The sequence below is a fragment of the Poecilia mexicana genome, unplaced genomic scaffold (genome assembly GCF_051168715.1).
Source record: "Poecilia mexicana isolate PSO_F unplaced genomic scaffold, ASM5116871v1 scaffold_10, whole genome shotgun sequence".
Lineage (NCBI taxonomy): Eukaryota > Metazoa > Chordata > Actinopteri > Cyprinodontiformes > Poeciliidae > Poecilia > Poecilia mexicana.
The window spans coordinates 8802760-8812759 of record NW_028263379.1 but is presented as its reverse complement, the minus strand read 5'-3'; the positions used below and the strand labels follow the sequence as shown (position 1 = coordinate 8812759).

General features: G+C 45.4%; 26 non-coding genes across 26 annotated transcripts in view; 14 read left to right on the top strand and 12 right to left on the bottom strand.

Annotated features, from left to right (window-relative positions):
• Positions 1–309: 309 nt before the first annotated feature.
• Positions 310–382, bottom strand: trnar-acg (transfer RNA arginine (anticodon ACG)). The gene has a single exon. It is a non-coding gene; the product is annotated as a tRNA-Arg (tRNA).
• An 863-nt stretch (positions 383–1245) lies between these two features.
• Positions 1246–1318, bottom strand: trnam-cau (transfer RNA methionine (anticodon CAU)). The gene has a single exon. It is a non-coding gene; the product is annotated as a tRNA-Met (tRNA).
• Positions 1319–1407: 89 nt separating this feature from the next.
• On the top strand, positions 1408–1495 carry trnay-gua (transfer RNA tyrosine (anticodon GUA)). Its single transcript is given in 2 exon segments — positions 1408–1444; positions 1460–1495. It is a non-coding gene; the product is annotated as a tRNA-Tyr (tRNA).
• A 78-nt stretch (positions 1496–1573) lies between these two features.
• Positions 1574–1645, top strand: trnah-gug (transfer RNA histidin (anticodon GUG)). Its single transcript has one exon. It is a non-coding gene; the product is annotated as a tRNA-His (tRNA).
• An 11-nt stretch (positions 1646–1656) lies between these two features.
• On the top strand, positions 1657–1728 carry trnam-cau (transfer RNA methionine (anticodon CAU)). The gene has a single exon. It is a non-coding gene; the product is annotated as a tRNA-Met (tRNA).
• A 315-nt stretch (positions 1729–2043) lies between these two features.
• On the bottom strand, positions 2044–2116 carry trnar-acg (transfer RNA arginine (anticodon ACG)). Its single transcript has one exon. It is a non-coding gene; the product is annotated as a tRNA-Arg (tRNA).
• An 864-nt stretch (positions 2117–2980) lies between these two features.
• Positions 2981–3053, bottom strand: trnam-cau (transfer RNA methionine (anticodon CAU)). The gene has a single exon. It is a non-coding gene; the product is annotated as a tRNA-Met (tRNA).
• An 89-nt stretch (positions 3054–3142) lies between these two features.
• On the top strand, positions 3143–3230 carry trnay-gua (transfer RNA tyrosine (anticodon GUA)). The gene is given in 2 exon segments: positions 3143–3179; positions 3195–3230. It is a non-coding gene; the product is annotated as a tRNA-Tyr (tRNA).
• A 78-nt stretch (positions 3231–3308) lies between these two features.
• trnah-gug (transfer RNA histidin (anticodon GUG)) lies at positions 3309–3380 on the top strand. Its single transcript has one exon. It is a non-coding gene; the product is annotated as a tRNA-His (tRNA).
• Positions 3381–3391: 11 nt separating this feature from the next.
• Positions 3392–3463, top strand: trnam-cau (transfer RNA methionine (anticodon CAU)). Its single transcript has one exon. It is a non-coding gene; the product is annotated as a tRNA-Met (tRNA).
• Positions 3464–3778: 315 nt separating this feature from the next.
• trnah-aug (transfer RNA histidin (anticodon AUG)) lies at positions 3779–3851 on the bottom strand. Its single transcript has one exon. It is a non-coding gene; the product is annotated as a tRNA-His (tRNA).
• An 862-nt stretch (positions 3852–4713) lies between these two features.
• On the bottom strand, positions 4714–4786 carry trnam-cau (transfer RNA methionine (anticodon CAU)). The gene has a single exon. It is a non-coding gene; the product is annotated as a tRNA-Met (tRNA).
• Positions 4787–4875: 89 nt separating this feature from the next.
• On the top strand, positions 4876–4963 carry trnay-gua (transfer RNA tyrosine (anticodon GUA)). The gene is given in 2 exon segments: positions 4876–4912; positions 4928–4963. It is a non-coding gene; the product is annotated as a tRNA-Tyr (tRNA).
• A 78-nt stretch (positions 4964–5041) lies between these two features.
• On the top strand, positions 5042–5113 carry trnah-gug (transfer RNA histidin (anticodon GUG)). The gene has a single exon. It is a non-coding gene; the product is annotated as a tRNA-His (tRNA).
• A 398-nt stretch (positions 5114–5511) lies between these two features.
• trnar-acg (transfer RNA arginine (anticodon ACG)) lies at positions 5512–5584 on the bottom strand. The gene has a single exon. It is a non-coding gene; the product is annotated as a tRNA-Arg (tRNA).
• A 936-nt stretch (positions 5585–6520) lies between these two features.
• On the bottom strand, positions 6521–6593 carry trnam-cau (transfer RNA methionine (anticodon CAU)). The gene has a single exon. It is a non-coding gene; the product is annotated as a tRNA-Met (tRNA).
• Positions 6594–6682: 89 nt separating this feature from the next.
• Positions 6683–6770, top strand: trnay-gua (transfer RNA tyrosine (anticodon GUA)). Its single transcript is given in 2 exon segments — positions 6683–6719; positions 6735–6770. It is a non-coding gene; the product is annotated as a tRNA-Tyr (tRNA).
• A 78-nt stretch (positions 6771–6848) lies between these two features.
• trnah-gug (transfer RNA histidin (anticodon GUG)) lies at positions 6849–6920 on the top strand. The gene has a single exon. It is a non-coding gene; the product is annotated as a tRNA-His (tRNA).
• Positions 6921–6931: 11 nt separating this feature from the next.
• Positions 6932–7003, top strand: trnam-cau (transfer RNA methionine (anticodon CAU)). The gene has a single exon. It is a non-coding gene; the product is annotated as a tRNA-Met (tRNA).
• Positions 7004–7318: 315 nt separating this feature from the next.
• On the bottom strand, positions 7319–7391 carry trnar-acg (transfer RNA arginine (anticodon ACG)). Its single transcript has one exon. It is a non-coding gene; the product is annotated as a tRNA-Arg (tRNA).
• An 863-nt stretch (positions 7392–8254) lies between these two features.
• Positions 8255–8327, bottom strand: trnam-cau (transfer RNA methionine (anticodon CAU)). The gene has a single exon. It is a non-coding gene; the product is annotated as a tRNA-Met (tRNA).
• Positions 8328–8416: 89 nt separating this feature from the next.
• trnay-gua (transfer RNA tyrosine (anticodon GUA)) lies at positions 8417–8504 on the top strand. Its single transcript is given in 2 exon segments — positions 8417–8453; positions 8469–8504. It is a non-coding gene; the product is annotated as a tRNA-Tyr (tRNA).
• A 78-nt stretch (positions 8505–8582) lies between these two features.
• trnah-gug (transfer RNA histidin (anticodon GUG)) lies at positions 8583–8654 on the top strand. The gene has a single exon. It is a non-coding gene; the product is annotated as a tRNA-His (tRNA).
• An 11-nt stretch (positions 8655–8665) lies between these two features.
• trnam-cau (transfer RNA methionine (anticodon CAU)) lies at positions 8666–8737 on the top strand. Its single transcript has one exon. It is a non-coding gene; the product is annotated as a tRNA-Met (tRNA).
• Positions 8738–9052: 315 nt separating this feature from the next.
• trnah-aug (transfer RNA histidin (anticodon AUG)) lies at positions 9053–9125 on the bottom strand. Its single transcript has one exon. It is a non-coding gene; the product is annotated as a tRNA-His (tRNA).
• An 862-nt stretch (positions 9126–9987) lies between these two features.
• Positions 9988–10000, bottom strand: part of trnam-cau (transfer RNA methionine (anticodon CAU)) — a 73-nt gene continuing 60 nt past the window's right edge. Inside the window, exon 1 of the tRNA in view lies at positions 9988–10000. This exon is cut by the window's right edge and continues 60 nt beyond it. This is a non-coding gene — a tRNA (tRNA-Met).

Sequence of the window (10000 nt, the reverse complement as noted above, 5' to 3'; positions counted from 1 at the left end):
CCTTTTCACAATACATCCAATGTGTCTGAATGACCTGCCCATCTCTTGTCTGTTCTCTTTTGTCAAGAAACACAAACCCTACTCCTTCTTCTGAGCTGCATCAAAACACTGTTTACAATTGAATCCTTCCGACATCCTTCTGAGCTGTTCCAAAGATCTGAGTCACATAAATGATGACTATTAGTGCAACCTCTGCTCCTCCATTGTTTCCTTGGCACGCGAGAGGGGGCGTCAATCGGCGCTCCCCTCAAGGGCTTGGGACAGAGATGAAACCGAGGACTCTGCTCGGGCGACAAAAGGAAAGCTGCTCGAGCTAGCCAGGAGTCGAACCTAGAATCTTCTGATCCGTAGTCAGACGCGTTGTCCATTGCGCCACTAGCCCATCTAGGGACATGGAGATCCTTTGTGTCGGACCACGACTGACTGGTCTACATTTTTCTCGCAGTTACCAAAACCACACCAATAACTTTTAATAAATTAAATTAATCGACTTCACTTAAAGTACCATCACTTCATCAGCTGGGATCTGAATGCACTTCCTCCTGGTCCCCAATCAGCAGAAAAATCTGCGCTAATTCATCAGTCAGATGGATCTGTGTGATCCAAACAGATCACCTGAGCTCTGTCTGTGAGTGTTTTACCCTGTGCGGTCCGGGTTGCGCTTTTACCTGGATTCTTTGTTGGGTTTTTTTTTGCGTGGTTTTGCTTCTCCGAAATGGACAGATGTTACGTCTGCAGCGCTCCTCCAGAACGCCGCTCTCCTGGGTAAAGTTCACCAAGGCTCCAGATAAACCGCCGGCTCCTCAAATGGAGATTAACACAATGTTGCATTCTCTTTAGTTTTCTCTGGTCTGTAAAGGAGACGTGAATTTAATGCGCCATTTCAACCAAAGGCAAAATGGCTTCAATACATTTTCTGACCCCAGGCTTAGTTTATGGACAGAGAAAACAGTTACCATTGATTTTATTTTTAAAGCATTTTTAATTTTGAAGTGTTGATTTTGTTTTTGAACCCTTGTTTATTTTGAAGTGTTGATTTTATTTTTGAACCCTTATGTATTTTGAAGTGTTTATTGTCTGAAAGATGTTAGACATGAGTTGACCAGTATGGGGCTTGAACCAATGACCTCAGCATTACCAGCACCGTGCATTTACCTGCTGAGCAATCCTACCTTACAAACTGTTGAGTTTGCATGGATTTAAGAAGAAAATTATTATTAAAATTCTTGGATTAATCAAAACACATGCCCCGTGTGAGGGTTGAACTCACGACCTTCAGATTATGAGACTGACGCGCTGCCTACTGCGCCAACGAGGCTCCGCAACCAGTCTACCTAAGAGACACCTGTGCTTTCGAAGGCAGCTGTGTAGCAGCATGTTTCCGCTTCTTGCCACCGTGCCATGCGACCTTCGATAGCTCAGTTGGTAGAGCGGAGGACTGTAGGGTACAACACTGGACATCCTTAGGTCGCTGGTTCAACTCCGGCTCGAAGGATTCCGTTTTTCTTTTCTCAAAATCTTCAGAGGAAAGGTTCGTTAGGAGTGGCTGACGAAAGACACTTTCAAGCAAGAAGCCGTGATCGTATAGTGGTTAGTACTCTGCGTTGTGGCCGCAGCAACCCCGGTTCGAATCCGGGTCACGGCATGAGGGTTGAAAGCAGAGTGGCGCAGCGGAAGCGTGCTGGGCCCATAACCCAGAGGTCGATGGATCGAAACCATCCTCTGCTACGCAGACCTTTTCACAATACATCCAATGTGTCTGAATGACCTGCCCATCTCTTGTCTGTTCTCTTTTGTCAAGAAACACAAACCCTACTCCTTCTTCTGAGCTGCATCAAAACACTGTTTACAATTGAATCCTTCCGACATCCTTCTGAGCTGTTCCAAAGATCTGAGTCACATAAATGATGACTATTAGTGCAACCTCTGCTCCTCCATTGTTTCCTTGGCACGCGAGAGGGGGCGTCAATCGGCGCTCCCCTCAAGGGCTTGGGACAGAGATGAAACCGAGGACTCTGCTCGGGCGACAAAAGGAAAGCTGCTCGAGCTAGCCAGGAGTCAAACCTAGAATCTTCTGATCCGTAGTCAGACGCGTTGTCCATTGCGCCACTAGCCCATCTAGGGACATGGAGATCCTTTGTGTCGGACCACGACTGACTGGTCTACATTTTTCTCGCAGTTACCAAAACCACACCAATAACTTTTAATAAATTAAATTAATCGACTTCACTTAAAGTACCATCACTTCATCAGCTGGGATCTGAATGCACTTCCTCCTGGTCCCCAATCAGCAGAAAAATCTGCGCTAATTCATCAGTCAGATGGATCTGTGTGATCCAAACAGATCACCTGAGCTCTGTCTGTGAGTGTTTTACCCTGTGCGGTCCGGGTTGCGCTTTTACCTGGATTCTTTGTTGGGTTTTTTTTTTGCGTGGTTTTGCTTCTCCGAAATGGACAGATGTTACGTCTGCAGCGCTCCTCCAGAACGCCGCTCTCCTGGGTAAAGTTCACCAAGGCTCCAGATAAACCGCCGGCTCCTCAAATGGAGATTAACACAATGTTGCATTCTCTTTAGTTTTCTCTGGTCTGTAAAGGAGACGTGAATTTAATGCGCCATTTCAACCAAAGGCAAAATGGCTTCAATACATTTTCTGACCCCAGGCTTAGTTTATGGACAGAGAAAACAGTTACCATTGATTTTATTTTTAAAGCATTTTTAATTTTGAAGTGTTGATTTTGTTTTTGAACCCTTGTTTATTTTGAAGTGTTGATTTTATTTTTGAACCCTTATGTATTTTGAAGTGTTTATTGTCTGAAAGATGTTAGACATGAGTTGACCAGTATGGGGCTTGAACCAATGACCTCAGCATTACCAGCACCGTGCATTTACCTGCTGAGCAATCCTACCTTACAAACTGTTGAGTTTGCATGGATTTAAGAAGAAAATTATTATTAAAATTCTTGGATTAATCAAAACACATGCCCCGTGTGAGGGTTGAACTCATGACCTTCAGATTATGAGACTGACGCGCTGCCTACTGCGCCAACGAGGCTCCGCAACCAGTCTACCTAAGAGACACCTGTGCTTTCGAAGGCAGCTGTGTAGCAGCATGTTTCCGCTTCTTGCCACCGTGCCATGCGACCTTCGATAGCTCAGTTGGTAGAGCGGAGGACTGTAGGGTACAACGCTGGACATCCTTAGGTCGCTGGTTCAACTCCGGCTCGAAGGATTCTGTTTTTCTTTTCTCAAAATCTTCAGAGGAAAGGTTCGTTAGGAGTGGCTGACGAAAGACACTTTCAAGCAAGAAGCCGTGATCGTATAGTGGTTAGTACTCTGCGTTGTGGCCGCAGCAACCCCGGTTCGAATCCGGGTCACGGCATGAGGGTTGAAAGCAGAGTGGCGCAGCGGAAGCGTGCTGGGCCCATAACCCAGAGGTCGATGGATCGAAACCATCCTCTGCTACGCAGACCTTTTCACAATACATCCAATGTGTCTGAATGACCTGCCCATCTCTTGTCTGTTCTCTTTTGTCAAGAAACACAAACCCTACTCCTTCTTCTGAGCTGCATCAAAACACTGTTTACAATTGAATCCTTCCGACATCCTTCTGAGCTGTTCCAAAGATCTGAGTCACATAAATGATGACTATTAGTGCAACCTCTGCTCCTCCATTGTTTCCTTGGCACGCGAGAGGGGGCGTCAATCGGCGCTCCCCTCAAGGGCTTGGGACAGAGATGAAACCGAGGACTCTGCTCGGGCGACAAAAGGAAAGCTGCTCGAGCTAGCCAGGAGTCAAACCTAGAATCTTCTGATCCATAGTCAGACACGTTGTCCATTGCGCCACTAGCCCATCTAGGGACATGGAGATCCTTTGTGTCGGACCACGACTGACTGGTCTACATTTTTCTCGCAGTTACCAAAACCACACCAATAACTTTTAATAAATTAAATTAATCGACTTCACTTAAAGTACCATCACTTCATCAGCTGGGATCTGAATGCACTTCCTCCTGGTCCCCAATCAGCAGAAAAATCTGCGCTAATTCATCAGTCAGATGGATCTGTGTGATCCAAACAGATCACCTGAGCTCTGTCTGTGAGTGTTTTACCCTGTGCGGTCCGGGTTGCGCTTTTACCTGGATTCTTTGTTGGGTTTTTTTTGCGTGGTTTTGCTTCTCCGAAATGGACAGATGTTACGTCTGCAGCGCTCCTCCAGAACGCCGCTCTCCTGGGTAAAGTTCACCAAGGCTCCAGATAAACCGCCGGCTCCTCAAATGGAGATTAACACAATGTTGCATTCTCTTTAGTTTTCTCTGGTCTGTAAAGGAGACGTGAATTTAATGCGCCATTTCAACCAAAGGCAAAATGGCTTCAATACATTTTCTGACCCCAGGCTTAGTTTATGGACAGAGAAAACAGTTACCATTGATTTTATTTTTAAAGCATTTTTAATTTTGAAGTGTTGATTTTGTTTTTGAACCCTTGTTTATTTTGAAGTGTTGATTTTATTTTTGAACCCTTATGTATTTTGAAGTGTTTATTGTCTGAAAGATGTTAGACAGGAGTTGACCAGTATGGGGCTTGAACCAATGACCTCAGCATTACCAGCACCGTGCATTTACCTGCTGAGCAATCCTACCTTACAAACTGTTGAGTTTGCATGGATTTAAGAAGAAAATTATTATTAAAATTCTTGGATTAATCAAAACACATGCCCCGTGTGAGGGTTGAACTCACGACCTTCAGATTATGAGACTGACGCGCTGCCTACTGCGCCAACGAGGCTCCGCAACCAGTCTACCTAAGAGACACCTGTGCTTTCGAAGGCAGCTGTGTAGCAGCATGTTTCCGCTTCTTGCCACCGTGCCATGCGACCTTCGATAGCTCAGTTGGTAGAGCGGAGGACTGTAGGGTACAACGCTGGACATCCTTAGGTCGCTGGTTCAACTCCGGCTCGAAGGATTCCGTTTTTCTTTTCTCAAAATCTTCAGAGGAAAGGTTCGTTAGGAGTGGCTGACGAAAGACACTTTCAAGCAAGAAGCCGTGATCGTATAGTGGTTAGTACTCTGCGTTGTGGCCGCAGCAACCCCGGTTCGAATCCGGGTCACGGCATGAGGGTTGAAAGCAGAGTGGCACAGCGGAAGCGTGCTGGGCCCATAACCCAGAGGTCGATGGATCAAAACCATCCTCTGCTACGCAGACCTTTTCACAATACATCCAATGTGTCTGAATGACCTGCCCATCTCTTGTCTGTTCTCTTTTGTCAAGAAACACAAACCCTACTCCTTCTTCTGAGCTGCATCAAAACACTGTTTACAATTGAATCCTTCCGACATCCTTCTGAGCTGTTCCAAAGATCTGAGTCACATAAATGATGACTATTAGTGCAACCTCTGCTCCTCCATTGTTTCCTTGGCACGCGAGAGGGGGCGTCAATCGGCGCTCCCCTCAAGGGCTTGGGACAGAGATGAAACCGAGGACTCTGCTCGGGCGACAAAAGGAAAGCTGCTTGAGCTAGCCAGGAGTCAAACCTAGAATCTTCTGATCCGTAGTCAGACGCGTTGTCCATTGCGCCACTAGCCCATCTAGGGACATGGAGATCCTTTGTGTCGGACCACGACTGACTGGTCTACATTTTTCTCGCAGTTACCAAAACCACACCAATAACTTTTAATAAATTAAATTAATCGACTTCACTTAAAGTACCATCACTTCATCCGCTGGGATCTGAATGCACTTCCTCCTGGTCCCCAATCAGCAGAAAAATCTGCGCTAATTCATCAGTCAGATGGATCTGTGTGATCCAAACAGATCACCTGAGCTCTGTCTGTGAGTGTTTTACCCTGTGCGGTCCGGGTTGCGCTTTTACCTGGATTCTTTGTTGGTTTTTTTTTGCGTGGTTTTGCTTCTCCGAAATGGACAGATGTTACGTCTGCAGCGCTCCTCCAGAACGCCGCTCTCCTGGGTAAAGTTCACCAAGGCTCCAGATAAACCGCCGGCTCCTCAAATGGAGATTAACACAATGTTGCATTCTCTTTAGTTTTCTCTGGTCTGTAATGGAGACGTGAATTTAATGCGCCACTTCAACCAAAGGCAAAATGGCTTCAATACATTTTCTGACCCCAGGCTTAGTTTATGGACAGAGAAAACAGTTACCATTGATTTTATTTTTAAAGCATTTTTAATTTTGAAGTGTTGATTTTGTTTTTGAACCCTTGTTTATTTTGAAGTGATGATTTTATTTTTGAACCCTTATTTATTTTGAAGTGTTGATTTTATTTTTGAACCCTTATGTATTTTGAAGTGTTGATTTTATTTTTGAACCCTTATGTATTTTGAAGTGTTTATTGTCTGAAAGATGTTAGACATGAGTTGACCAGTATGGGGCTTGAACCAATGACCTCAGCATTACCAGCACCGTGCATTTACCTGCTGAGCAATCCTACCTTACAAACTGTTGAGTTTGCATGGATTTAAGAAGAAAATTATTATTAAAATTCTTGGATTAATCAAAACACATGCCCCGTGTGAGGGTTGAACTCACGACCTTCAGATTATGAGACTGACGCGCTGCCTACTGCGCCAACGAGGCTCCGCAACCAGTCTACCTAAGAGACACCTGTGCTTTCGAAGGCAGCTGTGTAGCAGCATGTTTCCGCTTCTTGCCACCATGCCATGCGACCTTCGATAGCTCAGTTGGTAGAGCGGAGGACTGTAGGGTACAACGCTGGACATCCTTAGGTCGCTGGTTCAACTCCGGCTCAAAGGATTCCGTTTTTCTTTTCTCAAAATCTTCAGAGGAAAGGTTCGTTAGGAGTGGCTGACGAAAGACACTTTCAAGCAAGAAGCCGTGATCGTATAGTGGTTAGTACTCTGCGTTGTGGCCGCAGCAACCCCGGTTCGAATCCGGGTCACGGCATGAGGGTTGAAAGCAGAGTGGCGCAGCGGAAGCGTGCTGGGCCCATAACCCAGAGGTCGATGGATCGAAACCATCCTCTGCTACGCAGACCTTTTCACAATACATCCAATGTGTCTGAATGACCTGCCCATCTCTTGTCTGTTCTCTTTTGTCAAGAAACACAAACCCTACTCCTTCTTCTGAGCTGCATCAAAATACTGTTTACAATTGAATCCTTCCGACATCCTTCTGAGCTGTTCCAAAGATCTGAGTCACATAAATGATGACTATTAGTGCAACCTCTGCTCCTCCATTGTTTCCTTGGCACGCGAGAGGGGGCGTCAATCGGCGCTCCCCTCAAGGGCTTGGGACAGAGATGAAACCGAGGACTCTGCTCGGGCGACAAAAGGAAAGCTGCTCGAGCTAGCCAGGAGTCAAACCTAGAATCTTCTGATCCGTAGTCAGACGCGTTGTCCATTGCGCCACTAGCCCATCTAGGGACATGGAGATCCTTTGTGTCGGACCACGACTGACTGGTCTACATTTTTCTCGCAGTTACCAAAACCACACCAATAACTTTTAATAAATTAAATTAATCGACTTCACTTAAAGTACCATCACTTCATCAGCTGGGATCTGAATGCACTTCCTCCTGGTCCCCAATCAGCAGAAAAATCTGCGCTAATTCATCAGTCAGATGGATCTGTGTGATCCAAACAGATCACCTGAGCTCTGTCTGTGAGTGTTTTACCCTGTGCGGTCCGGGTTGCGCTTTTACCTGGATTCTTTGTTGGGGTTTTTTTTGCGTGGTTTTGCTTCTCCGAAATGGACAGATGTTACGTCTGCAGCGCTCCTCCAGAACGCCGCTCTCCTGGGTAAAGTTCACCAAGGCTCCAGATAAACCGCCGGCTCCTCAAATGGAGATTAACACAATGTTGCATTCTCTTTAGTTTTCTCTGGTCTGTAAAGGAGACGTGAATTTAATGCGCCATTTCAACCAAAGGCAAAATGGCTTCAATACATTTTCTGACCCCAGGCTTAGTTTATGGACAGAGAAAACAGTTACCATTGATTTTATTTTTAAAGCATTTTTAATTTTGAAGTGTTGATTTTGTTTTTGAACCCTTGTTTATTTTGAAGTGTTGATTTTATTTTTGAACCCTTATGTATTTTGAAGTGTTTATTGTCTGAAAGATGTTAGACATGAGTTGACCAGTATGGGGCTTGAACCAATGACCTCAGCATTACCAGCACCGTGCATTTACCTGCTGAGCAATCCTACCTTACAAACTGTTGAGTTTGCATGGATTTAAGAAGAAAATTATTATTAAAATTCTTGGATTAATCAAAACACATGCCCCGTGTGAGGGTTGAACTCACGACCTTCAGATTATGAGACTGACGCGCTGCCTACTGCGCCAACGAGGCTCCGCAACCAGTCTACCTAAGAGACACCTGTGCTTTCGAAGGCAGCTGTGTAGCAGCATGTTTCCGCTTCTTGCCACCGTGCCATGCGACCTTCGATAGCTCAGTTGGTAGAGCGGAGGACTGTAGGGTACAACGCTGGACATCCTTAGGTCGCTGGTTCAACTCCGGCTCGAAGGATTCCATTTTTCTTTTCTCAAAATCTTCAGAGGAAAGGTTCGTTAGGAGTGGCTGACGAAAGACACTTTCAAGCAAGAAGCCGTGATCGTATAGTGGTTAGTACTCTGCGTTGTGGCCGCAGCAACCCCGGTTCGAATCCGGGTCACGGCATGAGGGTTGAAAGCAGAGTGGCGCAGCGGAAGCGTGCTGGGCCCATAACCCAGAGGTCGATGGATCGAAACCATCCTCTGCTACGCAGACCTTTTCACAATACATCCAATGTGTCTGAATGACCTGCCCATCTCTTGTCTGTTCTCTTTTGTCAAGAAACACAAACCCTACTCCTTCTTCTGAGCTGCATCAAAACACTGTTTACAATTGAATCCTTCCGACATCCTTCTGAGCTGTTCCAAAGATCTGAGTCACATAAATGATGACTATTAGTGCAACCTCTGCTCCTCCATTGTTTCCTTGGCACGCGAGAGGGGGCGTCAATCGGCGCTCCCCTCAAGGGCTTGGGACAGAGATGAAACCGAGGACTCTGCTCGGGCGACAAAAGGAAAGCTGCTCGAGCTAGCCAGGAGTCAAACCTAGAATCTTCTGATCCATAGTCAGACACGTTGTCCATTGCGCCACTAGCCCATCTAGGGACATGGAGATCCTTTGTGTCGGACCACGACTGACTGGTCTACATTTTTCTCGCAGTTACCAAAACCACACCAATAACTTTTAATAAATTAAATTAATCGACTTCACTTAAAGTACCATCACTTCATCAGCTGGGATCTGAATGCACTTCCTCCTGGTCCCCAATCAGCAGAAAAATCTGCGCTAATTCATCAGTCAGATGGATCTGTGTGATCCAAACAGATCACCTGAGCTCTGTCTGTGAGTGTTTTACCCTGTGCGGTCCGGGTTGCGCTTTTACCTGGATTCTTTGTTGGGTTTTTTTTGCGTGGTTTTGCTTCTCCGAAATGGACAGATGTTACGTCTGCAGCGCTCCTCCAGAACGCCGCTCTCCTGGGTAAAGTTCACCAAGGCTCCAGATAAACCGCCGGCTCCTCAAATGGAGATTAACACAATGTTGCATTCTCTTTAGTTTTCTCTGGTCTGTAAAGGAGACGTGAATTTAATGCGCCATTTCAACCAAAGGCAAAATGGCTTCAATACATTTTCTGACCCCAGGCTTAGTTTATGGACAGAGAAAACAGTTACCATTGATTTTATTTTTAAAGCATTTTTAATTTTGAAGTGTTGATTTTGTTTTTGAACCCTTGTTTATTTTGAAGTGTTGATTTTATTTTTGAACCCTTATGTATTTTGAAGTGTTTATTGTCTGAAAGATGTTAGACATGAGTTGACCAGTATGGGGCTTGAACCAATGACCTCAGCATTACCAGCACCGTGCATTTACCTGCTGAGCAATCCTACCTTACAAACTGTTGAGTTTGCATGGATTTAAGAAGAAAATTATTATTAAAATTCTTGGATTAATCAAAACACATGCCCCGTGTGAG